Here is a 25,775-nt window from a genome sequence, read left to right on the forward strand (position 1 = left end):
ATCTAGTTTAACATCTGCTCAAATTTCCCGCAGCGACGAGAATCCTCGAATTAAATTGCATATTCATACATTACTCACTAAAAACATTACGGTAAAAGAAAATTCAATTTTCACCACGAGATAATGAATTTCAAATTTCACTTGATCGGTCGTGTTTCGTAAAAAATGTTCTTTCGCTTATTTCTCGATTTTGTATTGCTGCAATATGATTCGTTTGAAAATTTGTACAACATTTTGCTCTAATATCATTCTGACTCTAAAAAGAAGGAGAAGATTTATTTTCTTTGCCTATTTTGAAACAGAAATGTTACCTTATATCTCCACTAGGTCATAATTTGTCCACAATCAAAGTTAAAATTTTCACAGAAATCAATAAATACTTCATTATCAATCATATTTCTCGAATAGCTGCGAACACAATTATATCTTGAGTGTGAATTATTATTTCGGGCCAGTTTCTAACAAAAATCGTCCTTGGGGACTGATCGACCAATTGACCACATTTTTGAAGACAAAAAAAAAAAAAAAAATACCCTCACCGCAAACGGTGAAAAGTGCACAGCAGGCAACTCGATGACAGACGTGGGGTTGAGAGAAAAAATTTTGTCTTACAGAAAAACGGTGCAAGTCTGTTAAACACGTGGAGGAGATTTTTGGAAAGTGATTAATTACCCGAGGTTGACATCCAAGAGGCGTCGCGCGATAAGAGAACGTAAAAAGATGCCCTCAGCTTCAGTTTTTCCTTTGTAAAGATTTTTTTTTTACCTTGAAATACGCACGTGATATTACCATGCCTACTTATACATACGTATACATACATTGTACATATACTATAGGTACTAAACTAAAGGATATATGTTTTGCAGACTTTGCGAAGAATTATGGATACAACTAGATAATCATCGTTGAGTAACAGATGGACACACATTCTAAATGCAAAGTTGGAAATTAAAAAATTTCTCTTATCTATACTGTGTGGGAAAGAAAAATCGATGGGAAAAATTCAGAGATCACTCTTATTGATACGAATTCAGAAGAATCATCACGAAAAAAATTCGGTAATTTGTAACGTTGGTGTGTTGATGAGTTTTTTAGGAAAAACTCCTTTTTCGCAACCTTAGAGTTACCTGAAATTGAACACTGAGATAAATTTTTAGTTCCGGTTAGCGCTCCTTAAATATTTTCATTTTTCACCACAATCGAAAAATATAGTTCTAGGTAAAAAATGAAAATTAGTTTTGTAGCTGATACCAGAAAGTCTAGTATCCGTTACTATTCTTTCTCGTTACGATCACTGTTGCTATATTTTCTTGCAACTGTTGCGAAAATTTAATGCTTGTGCAAAAATAAGTTGACGTTAAAGCCTTATTTGACTAAAACAGTGGAGTAAACCTCAGAAACTGGTTTTGCGTCGCAATTACCAAAAAAGGATCGACAATACCGCAAAATGGTTACGCGTACCTCGTTTTTCGTAATTCCAACAATATTCAAACAGTTTTTTTAACGATACCCGTGTTACTGAATTTTTATAGTTACTATAATAAATGAAATTCTTATCAGTGAGTAAACTGTACATAACACATAAAATTCCCATTCAAATTCTACAAACTTAACCAATCTACGATCGTTATAAATTTGCAAAATAGAGTAAGATTTTTTAAATATTTCATTACGTTAAGGTTACTAACTTTAACCGGACAGACAAAAAAAAAAAAAAACTGACCCAGACGCACACTGAGAGAAATTTCTAGCTTCTTAACTATTTTCGTTTATTAGCATAATAAAAAAATATATGTATTTCTGGATATAGAATGCTAATGAGTTTTGTCGCTGTAACCATAGAATCACTCGTACTACATTTTATTACAATATATGCGATAATTTGATGTAAGTGAGAGAAAAAATTGACGTTGAGACCTTAATTAACTAAAAAATGTGGCCATCTCTGTGTTTTCAATTCTCCGTGTAATTTCAATAAATATTATAATTACTTGCACCATATTTTCTTGTGATTCCAAAAACATTCAAACCATTATTGCAATCTTCTAAGATCTACTGCAAATAAAAATTTTTTCTTTGCGATATCATTTGGGTTACATACGTATTTCACTGTTATACGCAAGCGAAGACAGATGTTCTCTCAATTTACGATCTCTTTTGTACCTGAACTCGACTCATTCCGAGTGTGGCCGTGCAGACGTAAAACCTACGTAGGTACAACTTTTTTTCGAATATTTGCACTGACGATGCCTCCGTAGGATTTCCCCACAAACACGACAGCTACTCGATCTCACGTATATAATACATATCGCTGCATTTCTGCAGAAGCTTGATACGTCTCTACTTTGGTGACCATGAATTCATTTACGAGGTAGCTTCTACGATGTCTTTATTAAGTTCGTTGGACAGCCGAAAAATATCGTGAATTTTACGGGGGATCGTATAAAGGAGCGTGTAAGGTTTAAGGTTATGTAACACTCCTACCCTTACCGACCGAGTAAGCTCGCCCTTCTTTTTTTCCTATATTAAATGAACAAACGTGACGAAAAAAACGTTCGAATTTCGACGGTGCATCGCTCTTTTGTAACGGAATTCAGGAAATTCATTCATATCCCGAGACGTGTTGGTATTCCCACATTTTCCGCATCTTAGGAGCCAAAAAGTGCATGGTTGAGATGCGTTGCGCAATTCCGGAAAGAATGAGGAGTAAAATAAGCCATCGTTAGACTGTTTTCAAGCAATATTGAGATCGTTAGACGAGAACTAGGAATTACATTAATTTCGTGGATAAAAGATGCTCGGTCGGTAAGGGTAGGAATACTACACAACCTTAAGAAATGCTTCGAGCAAGGCCAAATGACTGATCCGAGTGTCTGTTTAATAATATTGCCGTGCAGCCTGCAGACGTCTGCCGCAGTTTGCTTTGTTGGAACATTTTAATGACTTTCATAGACAGAGAAAAATACGTTGCGATTTATTCGGAAAAATAATTTCTCAATAAAGAATAGCAGAGTAATTAGGACAATCACCGTCTCTTTATAATTGCCCGCTTTCGGGGCTCTGGGTGCAGAGCATTTTCGGAAATAGCGAGGACAAATTCTTTCCGCGTTAAAATTCAAAACGAACAAAATTGTAGTCTTGTGAAAAGTTTCGATCGATGATGACTTCAGGTTCGTGAATTGCCTCTCTCTGTATGAAATTTCACAAAATCGGCGTTCAACTTTTACACCGTCCTTGATAGTATGCGCTATTCACGCGTGTACCCGAAGAAGAACTATAATAGCTTTTCTGTTTATCCTGTTAGTTTTTACAACAAAAATATTTTCTGGCATCGATGTTCTCAGCATTGAAATATCCTAGCTGACTTATAATAGCGATTAAAACCGTCCTGTGTGGGTGAATTTAAAATTAGAACGTTTGTCAGGTCCGCGCGTATGTATAATGCCCGTTGTGAAAATCGTAAAATCCTTAATTACACAGCGGCGACGATTCACGCTATTGCGGCACTGGTGGTGAAGACGATTTACTCACCCTTCCTCAAAATATCTCATCCGATGTCTCGTATAATAATCCCCGCTTAGTCCGATCACGGTTATTAAAACACGAGCAAACAAATATCCCCGCATTTCCTGATCAGGTTTCAAACGCTTTCAACAAAACCTACTGCCAAAATTTTCCTCAATTCTTTTATCAGAATTTGAAATTAAAAAAAAATATATATGTGATGATTTTTTATTTTATTTCAGTCGAACAGCGAAAAAACTGAAGCAGCTCGTACATCATGAGATACTGTATCTATGGCGAATAAAATTTGTCACGAGACTTTCCAAAAATATTTCAAATAATGACCGATGTAAGAAATTTACTTAAATTTTTGTTTTATTCAAATTCCTTTGTATCTAGTCTAAAACGGCTAAGCTCGGTTGTTGCTGATTCAAAAGTGAATTCAAATGGGATCCCAGACACTAGAGAAAAAAATTTACCATCAAGATTTGAATCCGTGAGGAGACGCATGGTAATACATGTACGTCTTATGGTGATGAAAAGTGGTGTTTGCAGAGCTGCTGTTAGGTTTTAGTTATAACTGCCCGCCAAAGAACAAACACTGTCATAATTAACAAGACCTGAAGTTTGACCAAATACAAATACGACCCAAACGTACACAATCAATTATCGGGCACTGCGTATTTGATGTGTTGTACCATTATAATCCCATCGAATCCCCGAGGGTAGATTAATCGATGAATTTCTAATTCGAATTCACGCGCATCGTATTTGTGCATAAAGTGTGAAAATAGCCCATCGTATTTACCGTTCGGTGTTAGAGGAGTATTTTTGAGCCGTCGAGTCGATTCAAGAACCGTAACGTGCATCGTACAACATTATTAACGTTCCGTTTCGAAAAAGCGAATCGTTTCGGTGCCGGAAGTGGCTCCTCGCGTTTAAAATTGGCTTATTATATCCTCTCGTACAGCGTTTCGAATATGTAAATGTTTTTATCGCGTTGAAGCCGCCGTTTATTCTCGTCGAAATTCTGGCACATATTGCGGTATAATTCAAGTTAGATAATATCCACAGACGAGGATTTTAAGGCTTTGTAGAAACGACGTCGCGTCTAAGCTACTGCCGCGATATTTTCCGCGATGAACTATTTATTTGCCCAATTAGTGGGGGCCCTGCAACCACCTTTGAAAATCCTTATAGACGGTAATATTCCCAAATATCGAGCGTTGAGTGAGTTGATTGCGCGTATATATCGCTCTCGGAACGATCTGTTGCTGGTTTTATTGACACTATGTCATGGACTATATATCCCAAATTAAACAGACTTCGTACTCGGTGAATTATTCTCCCGGTTAATACCGGTGCCAAACTGGCAACCCGTCTTGTCTCTCCTGCGAAATCCGCGATATGGAAATTGGCGATGAGCATATCAAACGAATTCTGCGAACTACATTTGACGCGGGTTCAGACGGATTAGGATTATTGCAGGTTGAATAATATCTCGGGGAAATCGTAATTAACCACCCGCAATATGTACACAAGTCGGATCGATTGCTTTTTACGATCTGCCGCGTGAGGCGCGGGAATGACAGCCTCCAGACATCGGCATCTGCAGCTTTTGAGATTGCGGAAATACGTAGTGCCGATCAATTGCTACACGATACTGAAAATACGTCGCACTCTCAGGCCTGCAAACAGTCCATTTTAAGATCTATGATAATTTTAAGCCCAAGCAAACGATCACTGATGAATATTATTTTATGCAGCAAGAAGGCAAACCGGGTCTTTTCGGGCCGAGCGTAAATTTAAAACTAAGTCGCAGGTGAGACGAAGACGAATATTGAAAATAACCGAGGCGAAAAGATCGCTGCTTCTTTGTTGCACGAGATTCTTTGTGTAACAAGAGTACGAAGCACAAAATTGAGGTTAGGATCGCGCAATGTCAGTTTTACTTGCGACTGCGCGTGCGCGCAGTAAGGAATAGATATTTTTCGGTTCTACGCGCATGCGCAGTGCCAGACTCGCTCTACCGTCATAAAAACTGGTGCTCTGTGTACGAAAAACACGGGTTGAAAAAGCGCTTCGAACATACTAGCGTTATGTAAAGAACGTTTCCGTTGGTTTTTCTCTGAATGATTGTAATATCTGTTACAGCTGCAGCATTTATCCTTATCGAAACGAGTCTACCGTTCATATTTCATAATTTATAATACATAAGTACTTTCGCTTTTCAAATTTGATACCCACTTCAGTTTTACCGCATTTTTTTCACCAATTTCATTCCCGAGAAAGTCGAAATGTGCACAAAAGCCAAACTTGTATAAGATTCTTATTACTAAAAAAAGCCCTGGCAAGGACTGCGAGAGAAAAAGTTAAAGGTCATGCGGGACCTTTCTTTTTCGTCTAGTTTATGATATCTGGGAAATACAATTTTCAGTTGCACGGGACGAAAACGTCTACACACCGCATTGGCCACTAATTATCCGTCGTAAATTAAAGTACTGATAAGAATCGGTTGGTATATAATTATGTATATTAAATGTACATGTACGAGGTTCTTCACTAATTAGCCAGAGCCACTTTTATCTTTTACAGTCAAAGATGCCTTGACGTTGACCAGACATTCGTTAACGTGACACACAAAGGAAGAAACAGACATTCACATGCTTTTAGGATTAACGGAAAGTGGGTAGAAATTGGTTTTTGCATTAATCTCGACAGTTTGTTGAGGATACAATGAGCAAAGAAGATCCTTCAAGATTAACAAACCATCATGGTCTTCGGCTGATCGTGAGGATATGATTATTTCCAAATTCCATACGATTTCTTTCCGTAACTGGATTTTTGGTAAGGTTAAAAATGGTAGAGAGTTTAAAAAGTTTGCTTGATCGGTTGCAGCAAGCTTGTATACCTAATCCTACCCGAAACAAATCAAACTAAACTTAAAACGAACGACCGCACGTAATTCGTTTCTGTAATAATCAGTAAAATAAAGTTTACTAAAAACACTTGGTTTTTTGCGTTGGAAGCTAGAATTCACTTATCGTTAAACAGCAAAAACGGGAATAAGTCCCGGGTTTTTCTTCCATCTGACCATCCGAAAATCTTATCTTCGAACCACTCAACCACCATAAGGTTGTAGGTGCAAAGACCAGACCAGGCTCATGCGTAAAAACTTGTCGGTTCAAGGATTTCGAAAGTTTACACGTGCACAATGACGGACAGGAATTACGGATCTCTGGCCAAGAAGCACTTGGCCCGTTATTTACAACGACTTTATCCTCCGGCTCAAGCTATTAAGAAATCCAACATAAAACGACTGATTAGAGCGATAGATTACTGAACTAAAATTTTGTCCGTTATACCCTGAGCATAATATTGACTGCACGATTTTAAACGAAAAGGAGAATTATAAAGTGTCTGCAATCCAAAGGGTTCAAAAAACGGAGAGAAACTGTTTTTTCTTTGTTCCAATATTATTCGTTGCTTGAATTCATCGTTTGAAAATAATAAAAAAAAAATTAAAGTTGAAGCATTTTTTAATATTCCTGTTCAAATAGAGTTTGCGCGTTAGAATTGGCTCGTAATCTAATTCAGATGATCGAACTGCCCGGAGAAATTCATTTTCATTGCGGTAGATGAAATTCAATTTCTTCGATAAATGAGGAGATCCTGCAGTCTAAATTTGTAAAATTGGGTTCGAGATGTAAGAGTAGAAAAATTTCTATATCCCGAAACCTGGAACCACGGAGACCGTAAACTTCATGCAATCTATCATGCCTGTACGTTTTGTAATTACGCCATTAGATGGTATTTTTTTCTCTCCCTAAGGCACGAAGTTAATTCGATAAGATTTATCCGAGTCAAAGCCTGTATGTTTTCCGGCACCGTGGTTGGAGATTATTCATTTTTCTTCGGCCGTTAGGCGTTCCACGAAAAGCCAATTGTACACCTAATTAGCTCAAGCGTTCCGACCACAAGCGTTCTTTCTTACATGATACGCAGTTAATACGTCTCATTCAACGTTCGTTACGTAAGCTGTTTAGATCAACAGTATTATGAGTATACATAAATAAATACTGACCGTCCGTCCCGGCTTCGGCCGCATACAAATTTAATGTAACAAAATGAAAATTCTATTGAGATAAAACGATCTATCTACTTACAGTCAAGAATATTTGTATGACAGCCTAATCTAAGCTAACCTCGATCTGTAAGAGTTTAGTCACCTTTCGTATAAGTGTGTGATCCCGTTCTGACTTAGTTTACAAATATCGTTACATCTTCAAAACTATTAGTCTGGTTGTAACGAAATATAGCTTAAGACGTGGCCAGATGTTGTACCTTTCCGCAGAAAAAAAATAAATCGAAATCGGTTCGGTAGTTCTGGAGTTATAAGCGAATATGCGGACAGACAGACTTTGAGTTTTATATATAGGGTATTCCACGCCAAATCGATCAGCGTGTGGCCTTGACCTCTCGGATTTGGTTCGAGATTTTTTATATTGTTCTTCCAGCTCTAAAAGGTATTTAACCTGTTTTTCAGAATTTTTTGAATGAATTTATCTTATTTATGATTTTTGAGAACCAACAAGTCTTTGAACGTGATTTAAAAATTTGAGAAAATTCTCAAAAATCTTGAGTCAGGTATCAAAATCTTTAACCCCAGACCCAGATCCAGCTGGCATTTGCTTTCACTCTTTTTTGAGCATTTAATAAAAATGAAAATTGAAAAAATTAGATTCAATAGTTGGACTTTTGCAAGCTGCTGTTTAAACATTTTTCTGCATAATCCAGCATTTCATTCAATTTTTCAATTAGCTTTTCCAGCCGACATGCTGCTTTTCAAAAATGATAAGTAAAACAAATTTACTCAAACGAAAACTGAAAAAATTTGAATCCATTTTAGAGTTCGAATAACGCTATAAAAAATTGCGGATCAAATTTGAGAGGTCGAGTGTCAAACCCTGGTTACTTTGGCGGGGAACGCCCCAGACATAGAGATAAAAAAGATATACGTATATATTTTTGTTGTGCGTACGTGGAAATTCAAGCCGAATATGTGCAACGATCGATTCTATAACAAACCATGTGTAGCTATACACTAATTAGTTTTTTCACCCACCGGAACGAATTTGACGAGCATGAAATTGATGTTTAGTTATTACCAGCAACCATGCAGTTATCACTCCTCCTAATAACCTCTGAAAGATGTAACAAATAAATTTTAAAAAGAATTGACGCAACCTTTTATAAAAACGAAAAAATTGTATATATATATATATATATATATATATATATATATATATATATATATATATATATATATATCTATACATGCACTTTACTGAGAAATAGCTAATTGTAATTGTTTTATGGACAAAACTTTGTGAATTTGCAATTTGTGGGGAATTCGAATAGGAATAGAGCGAAATATTTGCTACTTCGTTAAAATTCAACTAGCATCGCAATTGCGTTTTTGGCGTTGAAAAAAGAAAAAAACAAAAAACAAAGCTAAAACAAATGTAACCTCTCTGAATTTGTTATTAATTGGTCCGTTCCACTCGACTGTATTCACAGTTTAATTCAAACGGTGTCAGTAAATTTAAACCAATGTATTTAGTCTAAAATAACTGTGTGACCAAAAATATGAGAAAAATCACGTTTCTCATGAAAATTTAACGGATATTATTTTGTCGCAAAAAATCGTTAAAAAACGCGATTCATTCGCAACAAGATTTTTCAATTTTTGCCAAATAACGGAACAGCGTCTCATTCGAATTCAGCTCGGCTGACTTCGGTTACGTAATTTATTTCTTTCGAGACTTTGACAGACCTACAAGTTTGACGAATCCTTAAAAAATCGACCGAGGACAAAAAGTCATTTTTAGGTACCTAGATGATGCTTGTCTCGATCGTCTGGAGAGCCTCGAATCGTTAATTGGGATCCTAACTTCGAGTGTTTCTCAGCGACGAGTGACGTTTCCGACTCGCTGTTTACACGAGTCGTAATCACGGGTTGATGACGCGATTCCATTCATCGCCGAGTGTCAAATTGCGTTGGAATTTTTATTCCCCCCCCCCCAATTTTTAGACTAAATACGAAAATTTAGCAGCAGATAGTGTCGAATTGACAGCAAATCGTGTTATTTGTAAGTCCTCGCTATAATATTGCTTTCAGTGGAAAAGAAGAGCTGTTAGAATTTGAGTTACCAAAAATCGAAAAAATCATTCAATTCAAGCAACTTTTCGTTAATCGAAACAACAACGTTTTACTAATCAATATTGTAAATAATTTTTGAATCATAACCGCTGCCTTTTGTCTTCCTTATATATTGAATCGACAAGCTTTTTCCCCGATGAAATAAAATTTAACATTCTATTTCGTCGATATTCATTCGAACTACAATGTAAAACTTATTTTCATATTATTTCTGTTCCTGCTTCTTTGTCAATTCGTTATCAGACTTTCGTGCGATAATCGGTGGTTTCCAGTGGCTTTTAAAATAATCTCCGACGACAAGCTGCAGATAAAAGATTGCAGGCTATTGTCCTTTATAATCATTGTATTTGTTATTGTGTGTGTCTGTTTTTTTTTTCCTTTTTTTTTTATCTAAAAACCGGAAGTGACAATCACCGGCAGATTCGCGGTCGAAATGCAAAGTCCCGACGGACTTGAAACGATTTGATCGTCGTTGTTGATGTGGTTTTTTTTTTCTTTGCTTTCGGAAAGATTCGGAAATAAAGCGCGATTAAAAACTAATTCGGCATCGGGTAAAAACAATCAAAAAAAAAAAAGTGTTTTAGCTAAATATTTCGTGAACAGATTTTGCAACTACGTGTATCGAACGTTTGTTCGTTCATGTGTGACAAAAATTGGAAAAAAAAACCCACTGACAAAAACAAACGTTAAATCATTGAGAAAATGACTTGTCACCTAGGAATTAGAGGATTTGTCGAAACAAAGTGTAAGTTTAAAATCCAATATCGTGAATGAAATGTGTAAAAAAAATCTACCGATACACGCTCTTCGCACACTGTTCTTTTGACAGTATTTTCTGCGCCACGTGACTTCACTTTTATACTATAAATCTCGATCCATGAGACCATGGTGATAATTGTGCACGTATTCATGGAGCTGCACGTGATCGGATTGCATAATGTGAAAATAACAAGACTTTACCGAAAACAAGGAACCATTTACAAGCCCAGTACCGCTGGAACTTTATACATATTATATATATATATGTATGTATATGTATATATTGTATAAACGTACATACATACATACGCACCCTTAGATACATCATTTGTCGTGTTTATCACGGTAGGATGTTGACGCAGTTACTCTAAACACACGAAGTCTATAAAAAGAGGTTGTACGTTATACACGAATGTGCGTACATATATATTATTTTTATATATATATATATATATGTGTGGATCAACCCTCGCAGTGTGGCGACGAGTCTAATTCACTCCAATTAAAGTCTCGTTTGTGAAACTATTGATGTCCGACGAAAGAACGAATGAACGAACGCGCGGAGTGATTAAGACAAATTCAATCATTTGTTGCATTAACCGCCGTCACACCATCCATTCATCCACCTTCGCAGCCACCACGGAGAGAACAAAGGAGCTGATCTTACTCAAAGTTGCGGTAGAAGAAAGAATCGGATTCGGTTTTTTTTTTTTTTTTTTTTCGGTGAGATATACTTCGTTGAATGAAATCTGCTACATTTATAGAAAACGAAATATAGTTGACGCGCGTATTTTTTTTTTGGTTTTTTTTTTCTTTTTCTCACTTTTAGTAAAAAAAAAAAAAAAAAAAAAAGTCCGGTACAAGGATGATCTGCGACAATGTAACTCGTAGCATAAGAACGTTGAGCAAGTTAACACCTGGATTGTGAAATGAAAATCGCATCTTCGTTGCACGACGTAAAATCTTTCAAGCCTTGAACCTGTCATTTATGACGGACGGAAGTGGAATAGAGCCATTGGTGAGTGAAGGAAAAAAATTGGGTTGTAAGATAAGTTCAAAGACGCGAAGAACGTCTCTATTTTTTTTTTAAAAAACGTAGGACGCGTAGCGGAGCTTGCTGAGTATATATACGAAAGGCAGTATCTCTTATTTGCAGTGAGCTTTCTGTTTCTAAACAACCCATCAAAGTTGGAAGAAATATTATTTCTTTTTCCGAAAAATTTACGAATTATATACATATGTATCGTGAACGAGGCGAATTAGAAGCTTGGAATGAGTTTTGGAGTAAGTTAGTAATAACCGACTTTGTTTAACGGCGAAAAATTGTCTGGTATTAAACTATGTGCGCGTTTACGATCGATTTTTCTATTCGGTATTTAATTTGTTACGTAAAAGCTTCTGGCGAGTTTAACATTTCTGTAGGTTGTTAATTGGGTTTGAAACCACGAGATTCGTGTATTCGTCATGCTTTCGACAAATATTATAAATCGGCAATGAAACACGCGAGAGGTTTCGAACAAAAGTGAAATTGTTGCTTGGAATTCGCGTTGTATTTTCAGTTTCGGTCGGAACGTCTTGCATGTTCCGTTTCCGAAATTTAGCCAGTGAAAAATGGCGGAAAACATGTTTACCAGTGGCTTTTGGTCGCAGGTAAACAACGAATGAACTTTTCCCTTGTTCAAACGAAGTTCGAAACGTGGCTCAAGGCTTAAAGCTTTGGTTGAAAATTTCATTATACTCCTTTTTCAGGTTAAACTCCATTGGGATGTGTTGAAAACGCGTGTTTCCAGGTTATTGAAGTTCCGTCATTTATAAAAGAAGAAACTTTTTGCAATCAAATTCGGCTTCAGTGTTCAGGAAATATCCCGTGTTCTGCTTGATTTTGTTTCCGATGTTTCAAACAGTTTTTTTTTAACGACACCTGTCTTACTGAATTTTTCCAGTTACATTAACAAATGAAATTTTTCTCAGTGTAGATTAATCTGTGTATTTCAATGCTGGGATCGTAAAACATACGCGCAGTTTTCTAACCGAAGTTTGATAAACAATGCCGGGATATCAGGTTCGCGAGTGCGTAACTGCAGGGTTAAAATTTCTTTTCACCCCACCCGATTTCATTTTATTCTTCTTTCTCTCGACCCGTTTGGTTCTAAACAAGAGGGTGAATCACACATTTTAATACTCGTTGCGCGAACGAGTTTTGCCAGAGAAGTCATCCCGGTCTGTTGAAAAGAACGACAAAGGTCTGAAACGCAGGATGGAAGGAGTTGAAAGTTAAACGATCGTGAACTTTGCACGTAACGCGATGTGAGATGAATGTGGTTTTTGCATTCAGGCAAGGAGGCTCAAAAAAATTGAGTTATTTTACACCTAAATAGTGACAACGTCGCGTGATGCGTGTTGATGTTACGAAATGACGTAACAATAATCAGAAGTAGCAAGAAATCAACTCGCAGAGGCCAAACCGCAGCTTCCGATTTCGTGGTTGAACTGCAGTGTGATTAAAACGTCAACCAACGTCAACCAGCCAGCCTATTTGAAGGAAAAATGAAAGTTTCGTTTCTCTTGTCGTTAACTCAATTTTCTCAGACAATGCGATACTTTTTTTTTTTCACATCGCGATAATGATAATCGGAACTTCACGCAGTGACAAAAATTCCTGTTATTCCTTCGAGTCATACTTTATTATACTGACGATAAGTCAGCTTTTTTAACAAGACAACAATTTGCTGATTACGAATCTGAAATCAGATTTTTGGATCCGCCATCTTGAATTGTATAAACATGTATACGCGTAGAGGGGTAACTTTCTCGGTAATGAATTATTTCATCAATTTTGACGATCTTTTTCAATAAAATTGTTTCTAACGATGAGAATTCACATCGTATCGCAATAACGACTGTAGGGTATCGAAATTCTATTAGTATACTGTCAGAAATAGCAAAAAAACCGCAAATAGATATTTTGAAAAATTCTCTAAATATGCAAAAAATCAATATAAAACAGATGGGAAGATATATTTCCCACTATGACTCAAAGGGTCGTACAAGTAAACATGCATATTTCTCACCGAATCCCAAAATTTCAGTTCTGATTTTATAAAAAATTTTTACTACGGAGCAAAACATTTTTTATCGCGGAAATAAGAAGCTTTACTAAATGAGGTCCATTTCAAAGTACTCTCTCTTTTTAATTTCTTTTCTTCGTCACTTAACTTCTTTTGTCTTTTATGTTTTTTCGCTCTATATATATATATATCTGTTGAAAATTGAAAAATCATGCTATATAAGCTGAAGAAAACCACTAATGAAGTCCAAATGACAATCTTATATAAAGTTGTTTAGATATAATAATGTTGCACAAGTCATTCCCTCACTTTTAAATGTGACGAAGGAACGACGATTTCGAATAAAAGCTACTGCTTTAACATTTTCTGTACGCATTTTATTCCCCAAAACTCAATAAAAACAATTCGAACATTCATACATATTGATTTACCTTTATATACGTACAGTGAGGTAATGACAAAGAAAAATGCAATTTTGATATAATTTCAGCCAAATGCTTTTTCACACAACTCACTTCAGTGTTGAAAAGAAACCGCAATTTTTTTTTTTTTTTTTTTTCTACGACGATATCTCGATTTTTGTTTCAAATAATCTTACTGTAAATAACTTGCATTTAAATAAAAATGTTACATCGATAATAAATTCATGTGACTCGGTACTAATTACTCGGGACTTAAATTTGAGAATTTGGTGAGAAATACCCATATATTCATTCCATCAATAATTGGTTTCATTCAAATATGACGAACTGAAATATAATTAATCTACTAATTGTTAGATCAATCAACAAGTAAATATTGTCCAATGTCTAAGGTCTTCTCGGATAGTTTTAGGCGATTTGAAATTGTCAAATAATCGCTTTGATCGAATAAAGTTTACGCGAATTAAATTTTTTTAATATCAATCAAGCAAATATTTTAGGGATTTCAAAGGCCTTGATTATTGGACTAGTCCTTGACTGATATTGACTTTTTGTTAGAAAATAAATACCGAATCAAACAATCATTGCGTTTATCTTTTAGAAAAATTATTAGATTCTGTTGCGTTTTATTTGAATCAAACAAATTGTTAATCGAATAGAAAAAAAAAAATCAGGAAGAAAAATCAAATACATTTACATATGAAAAACGAGATAAATGGAACGATTGACTCGAAATTTGACAATCCTCTTTTCTACGGTTCAAATATTTTTCCCATCGAATTGCAAATGGATTTTTATAAGTTTTTTACAAGTTCGCAAACTACGTGAGTCTGGTTTATGAACTTCAATCGTTTTGCGATACAGTTTTAAGATAAAAAAAAAAAAAAAAAACTTATGTCTTAACAAAGTGAAAAGAATAGGATAAAGTTACACGATTAGTTTCTAAGGTGCGGTTTAACGCACGAGTGATATCGGGACGAAAATATATATATAATGCGACGTATAACTGTGAGACTTGATAAAACATTCATGCAGCGTAACGACATAGGGGTGATTATAAGTTCACAATTTAAGTACAAACATGTAAGGTAAATATTCAACGTATATTTCCAAAGAAAATTCAATTATTTCGAATTTCCGGAGAAGACGAAAATCATCTGATTGCAAAATAAAACTAGAAATTTAGAGTTTTGGACGCAGTGTATCGTAATCTGTTTGTTTGAAAAATTGGCGTTTCATTTGTCTGTTTCTTTTTTAACATTTCAACAAGCCAAGAATCTGAAATAAATCCCAGAGTGCGGTTCGAATTATGACTCGTCATTTTTAGTCTTCGAATTACTTCTTTCTCCACAGTTTTCCAAAAAACCACGTTTATCGTGGGTCCGAGATAAGTGAGGAAGAACAGAAAAATAGCTGCAGCATCGTGTGACAGAGATGATTCACGTTCAGATTCGGATTTTGCTTTTGAGAATCTATTAAGCACGCTTTGTTTAATTCCTGACGAATGAATGGTAGAAAAAGTTGTTTTTGTTCACCTGTGTAATTTATTCGATTCGCCTGGTTCGACAAGACATATATATGTTCGAGTCAAATAAACGACGTCGTTAGTACCGCCTTTTCATAGTCTTGTTTCATCGAATATTCGACGAATTTAAACAAATATATTTTTCACCATCTTCATCGTCAAATTCTATTCTACTAGATAAAAATTTTAAGCAACCATCTCGAGTTACACTTTGAGTAGAAAAAGAAAAAAAAAAACACCCGAGTGCATTTACGTTACAACTATTAAGAATTTATGAAAAATGACAAATCATGGTGGAAAAATGTGTTTACGTGTACTTACTAATTAGCGACACGATTCACTCTCTCCGTCACTTGCCTCGTTGTTCCTCCTACCTTTCTCTGTAACTGAATAATTTTTCAGTTCGAAAAATTGGGTCTAATTCATATTGAATATTTGAATTTTCATTCTACGCACTGTTCCCAATCACGATTGAAGTTCGTTGAATCACTTTCACTCAATTTCAATTCGTGCCAATTAGCTGTCAAAAGTTTGAAATTGGTACGTCAGGCTCCCGCCCGATCAATCCATCAATTTCCAAATAAGTTAATCACTTGGAAAAGCGCAATCACAGATCTCTGTGTAGTTGAAAAAAAAAAAAAAAAACTTTCCAACGAACATACAAAAAAATCGTCTTCACTTCTCGAATCGCACTATTCTTCCAGTCACTCGCAAATGTCAATTGAACGTAATACGTAACGGTGAAAAATTATTCGCTCACTTTTTCCATACAGCGACAGCTGCGCTGATTACATTACATAAACGCGAGCTTGATTCTTCGATTTTAAAACGAAAAATGGTCCTGAAAACACAAGCGGACACGTGGAATCGTTCAGCACAATTTATCGCGAATCACGGGCTCGGAGGTTCGTGTATAAATAAAAATTTGCTTTCACATTTAACGTGGAACTTCGCGTCACCGTGACATCAAGTCACGAATGCGTGCGCGATTCGGTAAGAACAAATTTTACTTCAGGCACTTTTCGGAGTGGATTTCTCCGCGGTCTCGCTCCGCGAGAGCACTTCATTCACCGAACGATTCCCGCCGACTAACGACGCCAGGCTCTTCGCATACCACCCGCTTTACTATCAGAAGAACGAACTCCCGACGCGGCGTCCCGACGCCATGCGCTTTGATGCACCCTCCGAGTTTACAGCGGGGTTGCAAAAATTCCCTGCATTCACCCCGTCCGAACAAGGAACATTTGCATGATTGTATTTCAGTGCAGGAACGCCGTTCTTTCACATCGTGCATTCCCGTGGATATAAGTTGATAATTTTCACCGCTCTTCGCAACGACGTCTTAAGGGGGTATTCTAGTGTAGAAATTTGAAAAAATCGATTTTTTTTTTTATATTTTCAAAGCTTAACCTTTCAAGAATGTGTCCTTAAAAGGACAAGTCAAAATTTCAATTATTTTCAGAGATATAGCTATTTTAGTGACACGTCTTCAATACTGGCTCGGCTGGAACGAATTTTACTCGAAACTTTAAACGCGTTTTTCTCAAAACTACATTTTTCAAAACGGTTGACATGATTTCTCAAGTTCTATTGAACCGATTTACTTGAAATTTGGTGAGAATCTTTTCAATACATGTCTCTATCGCACGAACTATTATTATAACGAAATAATAATTTTTACTATTTTTAAAAAATTCAGAAACGTCAAAAAAAGTCAAAAAAAAACGTATTATTTTTTCGGACTGCCGTAATTTGGCAAAAAAAAATTTGTTTTCGACTTTTTTTTAGTTAGTACGATAGCTGCATTTATGTAGATTAATAATCTTTCTTTTTTTTTTTCTGATTTTGAAAATGCTTGCAATCGTGACAACATTGGCGCGCCATTTTTTTTGTACCCCCCACTTCAACAACTCATAGCACTTTCAATTTTGTATTTTTTGACTTGTCTTTTTTTTTTTTTTGTAATCGTGAAATAATAATAAACGCCTGATAAAAAAATGGATGGTAAAAATATTTTTTGTTTTTTGTTTATAGCACTTCAAAAAACACCTCAAATTCATGCCTCTACACTAGAATACCCCCTTAATAGAGTAGCAGCCCGTTACGGCTCTGCTCGATAACATATTTTCAAATATTACTATTGTGGATAAACTATTGGACATAGCCGTATGTTATGGCAAACTTGTTTTTTTTTTTTTTCTGGAGCTTGAAAGCAATTTTACCCTATCTGTAAGAGTTTAGTCAGCCTTCGCATAAGTATGCGATCCCCTTTCGATTCGGATTAACCCTTTCAGTCGCATAAGCCGCTACAGTGGCGCCCTTTTTTCTTTTTTTTTTCCGCTTCGTGCAAAGTTCTGTATTTTTTTTTCAATCTTCGGGTAAAAAAATTATTGAACTTTGGAACGATGAGAATTTTTTGTTAATCCGTAATTGTTTGTTATTTTTGTGAATGAACGTGTGCAAAAAAAAGTGTTCTTTCGTGAACGTGATTCGTTGGCGGAGAAATTTGACGATGAACGTATATTAAAAACGCTTGGAATTCATTGGTTGACAAACAGAGATCTCAGAATGGCCATTCGATTTACTAAATTCAATGCACAGGGGTAGTTTTCACCCTCCTTAGGGGTGCGTATAGATAGTATAGAGGGTTGCGCATATTCTCGGCCTGAAATTGTACTGTCTGTAAATATATATGTTCACGTAAATCTCATTCAAGAACACTGTCTAAAACAATGTTGATAATTCACCCAGTTTTTACCCCATTTCGGGTGTTTTTATCAGCTTTATTAAATTTTTGACATCAGATTCGCATTCAGCGTCGAAAAATATACAATATATACACATTAGACTGGGCCAAAAAAATTGACTATTTTTTTTTTTGAAAAATATATTGAGAATATCATTCAGTATGGCAAAAAAAAAATTTCATGAAATTTTAAGCCCTTAATATTAACTTTAAGAGGTCTATCATCGCTATTTTTGATTTTTAGTAATAATTTGATGTTTTACGTCAGAACTGTCGAAATATTGAAGCGAAAAAATTTATGTTCACTTATCCCTTTATAGAATTAAATTCCCTACAAAAAAGGTCTGATTATAGATTTTTGTCAGACAAGCCGTTTCCGAGTAATTAAGCTTAATAAATTGATATAATTTCTCGATTAATTCTCGATTAATTCTCGATTAATTCTCGATTAATTATATCAATTTATTAAGCTTAATTACTCGGAAACGGCTTGTCTGACAAAAATCTATAATCAGACCTTTTTTGTAGGGAATTTAATTCTATAAAGGGATAAGTGAACATAAATTTTTTCGCTTCAATATTTCGACAGTTCTGACGTAAAACATCAAATTATTACTAAAAATCAAAAATAGCGATGATAGACCTCTTAAAGTTAATATTAAGGGCTTAAAATTTCATGAAATTTTTTTTTTGCTATACTGAATGATATTCTCAATATATTTTTCAAAAAAAAAATAGTCAATTTTTTTGGCCCAGTCTAATATACATGAACTTCCGTGCCAAGAAGAAAAAAACTGAATTTCGTAACTGAGGTGTTAAGAAAGCCGTTATACTTCCAAAACTGTTGATCTGACCGTAACGAAATGAAGCCTAAAATCTAGTCAGACGTAACTATACATAAAAAAAAAAAAAAAAAAAACGAATCAAAATCGGTTCAGTGGTTCTGGAGTTGCAAGCGAACATACGGAAAATCAAGTTTATGACGAATTGTAAGTCAGTTTGAGTACTAAAATTTTGATAAAATATTTTCTGGAAACTCTATCTCGTACAGTCTGACGTGAAAATTTTTTTTTTCACCGCAGGCTGCGCGATTTTTCAATATATCTAAAATTCTAGTCGATTGATTTATGGAAGCTTGGAGAAACAGCGAATCTCAATTTAAATCGGACCTTCGGCAATCCTGGTAAAAATTTCGTTAGACGCGGATAGAAAAACCGTACCAAAAAACGGTTTTTGGAGAGTTTCTTCGTTTAACAGAATTTTTACCATGGAAGAGCAGAATCGTACTTTAACATCACAACGCGAACCCGAGGACACGTGTCAATTCGAATTTATTTGAAAATATCTTGTGAAAGTTGAAAAAAATGACGACAAAATTATACCCATAGAAAAACGTTAAGCAATCGGGATAAAATCGACGTTTGGTCGTGAAGTTTCACTCGTACGATAGATTACGGTTAAATATGCGCGGGCACTGAACTCGATCGGTATCAACGATCGCGCTCTGATCGAAAGGTTAGAGGCATTGTCAGAGGTCGTCGGTGCTTGGATTAGCATAATTGTATTTTCGAAAGCCCCAGCTGACGATATGCATGAGAGTAATCTAAGCTCGTTTATCACGGGCACTGCCTATGGATTCCGTAAAAATGATTATCGCATGGTGTATCCGGTGCGTCTATTTCAGGCTTTTACGAAAACCACCCTTACGCCCGATGAAAATTACCTACAATTAAGTATGCGCAGCTGGATTTAGATTTTTTTCTCATAGTTGCAAAGCCTGCATATTCATGGTTCTAAATTCACGCCGGACGCACATTCTATAAGTTGTGTGTTTCAGCGAGGTAATTTACATTTTAATCTCCAATTCCTCGGAATCTTTGTTTGCGCTTACATCCATCCACTTTTTATTTACGTTACCCATATAAATATAATATTTAATCGAGAGATTACACTTTGAGTGGTTTCGGTTTACTCGTAACTTGAGCAGCGGTTCTATTCAAATTTTAGAATCTATTAGTATTCGTTTGTCGATAATGCTGAATAACTTTCATTGAAAACTGTAATTTATACCGAGGAAAATTTCATTTTTTACAGCAACTGGAAAAATTCAGAAAGCTTCTCTTCGCGACGTATGAAAATATACTTGTCGATAATTTTACTCGAGTTTGTACGAAACTGACGTATAAAAAAATTATCGTCAATCTGTCCGACGTGAATAAGTAAATTTGGTCGTTTACGTAAGTCAGGCAGTCGTTGGTCTGACTTTATTTTTTATTACCTTTAATACGAAATTGGAATACCGTTTGTTCTCAAGTGATTTCGAGTAACAGTTCAAACAGTCAAGCCAATATATGAGAACCGAAGTTGAATACGAGTGTCTTACGCAGTCCGATCGAAAAATAAGTGGTTTCGGACCTCGGAGTTCGTTTGTAGACAAATAAACGGAGACGGTAGTTTCTTGCGTAACCTGAGTAGATAGATGAACGAAAAAGACTGATTGCTGTGAAGTTGTAGGTACTCAGGCGTCCGTTTTTATGCGTCATCCAATTTCAACTCAACTTAGGCACATGTGCTCCTGACTTTTACGATTTTCCAATTTGCTTATCATCGAGTGTCTCGGTAAAACCTACGAGTAAGATATTCAATTTTTCCTCCACCCGTTTGAAATCCAATACTTCGATAAAACGCGATATTGTCTGATAAAAGTAACACCCGAGTTCAAGAAAAGGCGACTTAGAGTGCACTTGGGAATTTAAAACGCCTTTGCTTTACTTCAATCGACTGCAATCGATGTCAAATTACCTTCAAGTGGCACTCCGATCAAACACTTCACTTCTTTTCACATGGCTACGCTATTTCATTTGCATACACGTTATGAAGTTTAAATGTCCTCAAGTCACTTCAAACAACGTTATGTCTGTCAGCATCGCTTTAAGTGAGTTCAAATAATTTGGCTCACCTAATTTCGAGCGAGTATGCATGTTATATTTGTCGCATCGTCATTTTTTTTTTTATCAAAGCAGATAACAAAAACCAAAATTTGAAAAGTGCTCTTAATATATTGAAGGGTGGTCGTTGGTCTGAAATTACAACAATTTCAGTAGATGTAAAAATAAATAAAATAAATTGAAAACGGGATTCAGATTCATTCACTATAGTATTTTCCCAATCCAGATGTCTCTAAGATTTTAATGATTTTCTATTCTTCAACATTACGAATGTTTCACATCACATTTCATTCGAATTGATGTAAATAGGGATCATCTTGTCTTCGATCCTGAAAACCTGAATCACATGTTGAAGTATATTACTATTTATTAGAATGATGAATCTTTTAGGCTAATCGATCGTTTTATGATTTTTTGTGCAATTTCACATTTCACCATTTTTGGGTGAAACGAATTAGAACGTATTTTCCCTTTTTTTTTATTTTCAAACGCGCATCAAAATTTCGGTAGAACATCTCGATTAGAATATCTCAGCAAAATATGAGCTTTTAATATTGATATTTAGAGATGCCTATTTTATTTTTTCCATTTTCCATTTAAATAACAGGTGAGAAAAATCGGAAAATTTTTGAACTTTTTTTTCTCTCGTAAACAGTTTGACTTATAAACTGTCTAAACATAAGTTGTTACAAGAAATTTCACGCTCTACAATAAAGTGCTGAAACAGAAATCTACTAATTCTGATCGGTTAAGAGATATTCAAGACGACTTAAAGTTTATAGGCGAATATCTCGTACCATCAAAATATAGGGGAAAAAAAAACAAAACGTAAATTTCAGTTCAGGTATAGAAAAGCACAATACGAAGTCATCAGACTTCTGACGATTCTATACATATATTGTAGCTTTAAGCGAAGTAAAATTTGTACATTGTGAAATTCTGCAGATCTGATTTTCGGGTGTTTTAAAAATTTTATATCCTGACCGTAATATTTTCGGGTAGAGGTGAAAACGTAGAAGGATCAGAAAATAGGAAGGGCAAAGTATCGAATTTTCATAGATGCGAAAGTCCGTTGCATAAGATTTTTGAAATAGAAAATCGAAGGATAAAAAGTGAGAATAACGAATGGTCAAAGTATAAAAAGACAAAAAATACAATGGCAGAATGAATAAGAATATACCAAAATTACTACGATTCTCCGTTTTACTTTTCTATGCTTGCGCTTTCCTATTTTTATTTTTCTATACTTCGACTTCCTTCGCATAAAATATTCTGTCAAATAGATTTTTACCTCGATTTTCACGTTTTGGAAAATTTCATTTTGTGACTCGTTGAACGGTTGTCCATTCCAAAAATAAAAAATATATACATGCTCAACACGTATCAATGCAAAGTTGAAAACTTGAAAAACAATCATTTGTCCATTGCAACGTGATATAGATTTAGGAAAGAACTGCCAAAAAAAATAAAAAAATAAATAAACAAAATAAAAAATAATCAGACATCTTACTTGAAAAAGACAGAATCGAAATTATACGTTGAAATTTTTTTTTTTTCTTTACCCACCCTTGAATTTATTTCAGTTCTGAAAGATAATGGAAAGAATTCCGCAGAGTGCAAAGAATAAATTGGACCGCCACGCGTTCGCAAGTTTTTTATACAGCCTGCCTGCACACGTGCAGTCTGAAACTTTCCGAGGTATTGAATTTCGTCTTACGCAAAAAGGACTTCCTCAAAGGCAACTCAACGCCACTAGGGGACTGACACTGCCTACCCTATGCATCCCAGACCGTAGAGCTAATGGGGCAGGAAGGGTACAAGGGTAAAAACCGAGGGCGACGCTTTGCCAACCCCTGTAAGGGTCGGTCACGAACATCGGTGTCGTGGCTTATAAATAACTGCAGGCGTCAGTCTCGTCGTATAAGGAAATTTATCTCTCTTTGTCGGCATCGCAGCTCCTGATTTTTTTTTCCCTTCCGTATTATAATTAATAAGAATAAAATAGTCGCGATTGGCTGGTTAGGGTGTTTTTCAAAAATCATTAGATCCTGGCGTTGATGCAAGTGACGAAATTTTTGTAGTTTCATATTGTATTCATTATCGTAAATAATTATCCATACGTTGGTGCTACGCATCGAAGCAATTATTATCATCGAATAATCTATCGGCAAGCGATATTTGAGTCGACGAAACTGTTACGAATCATTCATCGGAACTGTTTGGGTTTTACGTTTGTAGGATGGATCGGAATAAATAATAGTTTACAGTGACTGGTGAGAGAAATGGGTTTTCTAGTAATCGATTATAAATGTATAACGAAGTGATTAAAAATGATTTATCGGTGTATCGTTGTTCGTTTTGTTTCGATTAATTAGTTCAGAGCACTTTTGAATTAATGTGGCGTTCAGTTCGAAATTACCACATTAATTTTCTCCGCTTATTGTACTTGCAGAAAAGCCTGCAGGTAATAACGATTACATATCGCTGCGGTATAATCGCTAGGTATCAATGGTTGCACATAAATATTGACGTTCGCCAGTTTTTTTCCACGAAAAAATTATCCCGAGGATTCGGGAAGAAGTTTGATTGATTAGGTTGAACGTGACTCGAAGATATTGGATTCAGACCGACTTGTAACGTGGAGACCACTTACGTCGGTTGACTGATGGACGGGGATCAACCCTTGGATAACGAACGTAATAAGCAGATGGCTTACGGCCAGCTTGATATCTAGCATCAGTTACTGAGAAGAAATTCATCAGTTACGGTGACTAGAAAATTTCGCTAAAATGGATGTAACGTCACAATAAATAACGGTTTTAATAGTGCCGGAATTACACGGAACGTTGGTGCACAGAGAAGAATTTCATTCGTTATAGTAACTAGAAAAATTCAGTAAAACAGGTATCGTTGAAAAAACTGTTTGAATATTGTTGGAATTACGAAAAACGAGCTGCACGTAACGTAAGATGAAAATATGATAACAGTGATCGTAATGAGAAAGAATAGTAACGGATACTAGCTAGAAAACTAATTTTCATTTTTTACCTAGAACTGTATTTTTGGGTTGTGATAAAAAATGAAAATAGTTAAGGACTAAACGGTAACCGGAACTAAAAATTTTTCTCAGTGCGCAAGTATAATTTTTACAGCGATTACAATTGAAAATCCATTTTCTGGTTAGTTTAAGTTCACCACGTTCTATCAGGACAACAAGTTTTTTAAATTAATTTCTTGTCGCTACAAATCAAATTATCGTAATAGGTACAAAAAAATATACTATTAGTGCGATCATGGTCGAAAAGAATAGCAACACGTACTAAATTTTTTTGATTTTAGCCGTAAAACTCATTCTCTTTTTATACCCAAAACTATTTTCTCAGTTATGGTGAAAAATGAAAATAGTTAAGGCCTGTATGGTAAAAAATTGAACTCGGGTAATTACCAAAATAAAGTAGTTTCATTGTCTAATAATTCGATCATCAACATTTTTTTTTTTTGTCAATCCAGCAGTTCCCATTTTGTGTATGTATAGTCCATTCGTATGAACAGTAGGAAGAGTCGATGATGTGTCGATAAGTCGCATCGGCTGGTTTTTGAGTTAATTTATTCAATATTCTTAAAATTAATACAAATTGTAGACAGAACTGATACACTATTGTTATACGGTGTATATACATATATATATATATATATGTATATGTGTATATATGGTAAATATAATTAATCTACATGATGTAAATGTATAGAATTTGGATCTCAAGAAGACATACATGATAAGTCTGCCTACGAAAGGGTTTGATGAATGATTTTCTTATTTAAATACGTATGCCTTATGTATCCTTGATAAATAGCTAGATAATAATAATAATTTAACAAAATGAATAATCCATTGTTGAAAAATATGTCAACCCTAGCGAAAATTTTTTTTATCAGAATCCTAACAAGGTCCTGTCACAGTTCCAAAATTTGTCCCAATTTACGGAAGTTTTCTTTTGTTACGTGATTTCATTTTGTACGAAAATGAGACTGGATCGGATGTAAATAATCAGTAGGGTATAGATTGTTCGTTTAAATAACAATGTTCAATATGTCCATCTTTATCAAAATGTATTATTGCAGCTCTTTTCTAGGCGTTCAATTTAATATACACAGGGTGAATTCTTAACGACTGCACGGTCCGTCGTCTGCTAATATTTAATGCGCACGCGCTACAATCCGAGAGCGGCTGTTTTTCAGGGTAACCAACCGTCGTAAACATAACCTCAAAAATTTTAACAGTTTGGGCTCACTGGCAGTTGTGCTCAACATTGACAAATTGTCACAATTTTTGAGGTTACGTTTATGAAGGTTGGTTGCCTTGGCAAACAGTCGCTCTCGGATTGTAGCGCGTGTTGCAGTCGTTAGGAATTCACTTATATATATATATAATATAATATATATATATCACGTATATTATTAATTTTTTTTTTTTCATTTCCTAGTCTAAAATATGCGAATATACATGTACGTATATGCAGTATATACACATGTGTGAGTGTGTGGGTTTATGTTTGTTGTGTATGGAGGTATATATTATA

General features: G+C 35.3%; 1 protein-coding gene and 1 long non-coding RNA gene across 3 annotated transcripts in view; one reads left to right on the forward strand and one right to left on the reverse strand.

Annotated features, from left to right (window-relative positions):
* The window catches only part of LOC124300836 (free fatty acid receptor 4-like), a 29,668-nt gene extending 13,069 nt beyond the window's left edge, over window positions 1-16,599 (reverse strand). Inside the window, exons 1-2 of one of the 2 annotated variants that reach the window (XM_046755255.1) lie at window positions 16,437-16,599; window positions 15,823-16,342 (exon numbers count right to left, since the gene is read on the reverse strand). The gene's annotated coding sequence lies outside the window, so the exon portion shown is untranslated. Of the gene's footprint in view, window positions 1-15,822 lie in introns of both variants that reach the window. The other variant, XM_046755254.1, reaches the window with a different exon arrangement.
* Window positions 5,614-25,149, forward strand: LOC124300843 (uncharacterized). The gene is made up of 3 exons (XR_006907341.1): window positions 5,614-5,624; window positions 15,273-15,276; window positions 24,963-25,149. It is a non-coding gene; the product is annotated as an uncharacterized LOC124300843 (long non-coding RNA).
* Window positions 25,150-25,775: the final 626 nt, after the last annotated feature.

The sequence above is a fragment of the Neodiprion virginianus genome, chromosome 3 (genome assembly GCF_021901495.1).
Source record: "Neodiprion virginianus isolate iyNeoVirg1 chromosome 3, iyNeoVirg1.1, whole genome shotgun sequence".
NCBI classification, from domain to species: Eukaryota; Metazoa; Arthropoda; class Insecta; order Hymenoptera; family Diprionidae; genus Neodiprion; species Neodiprion virginianus.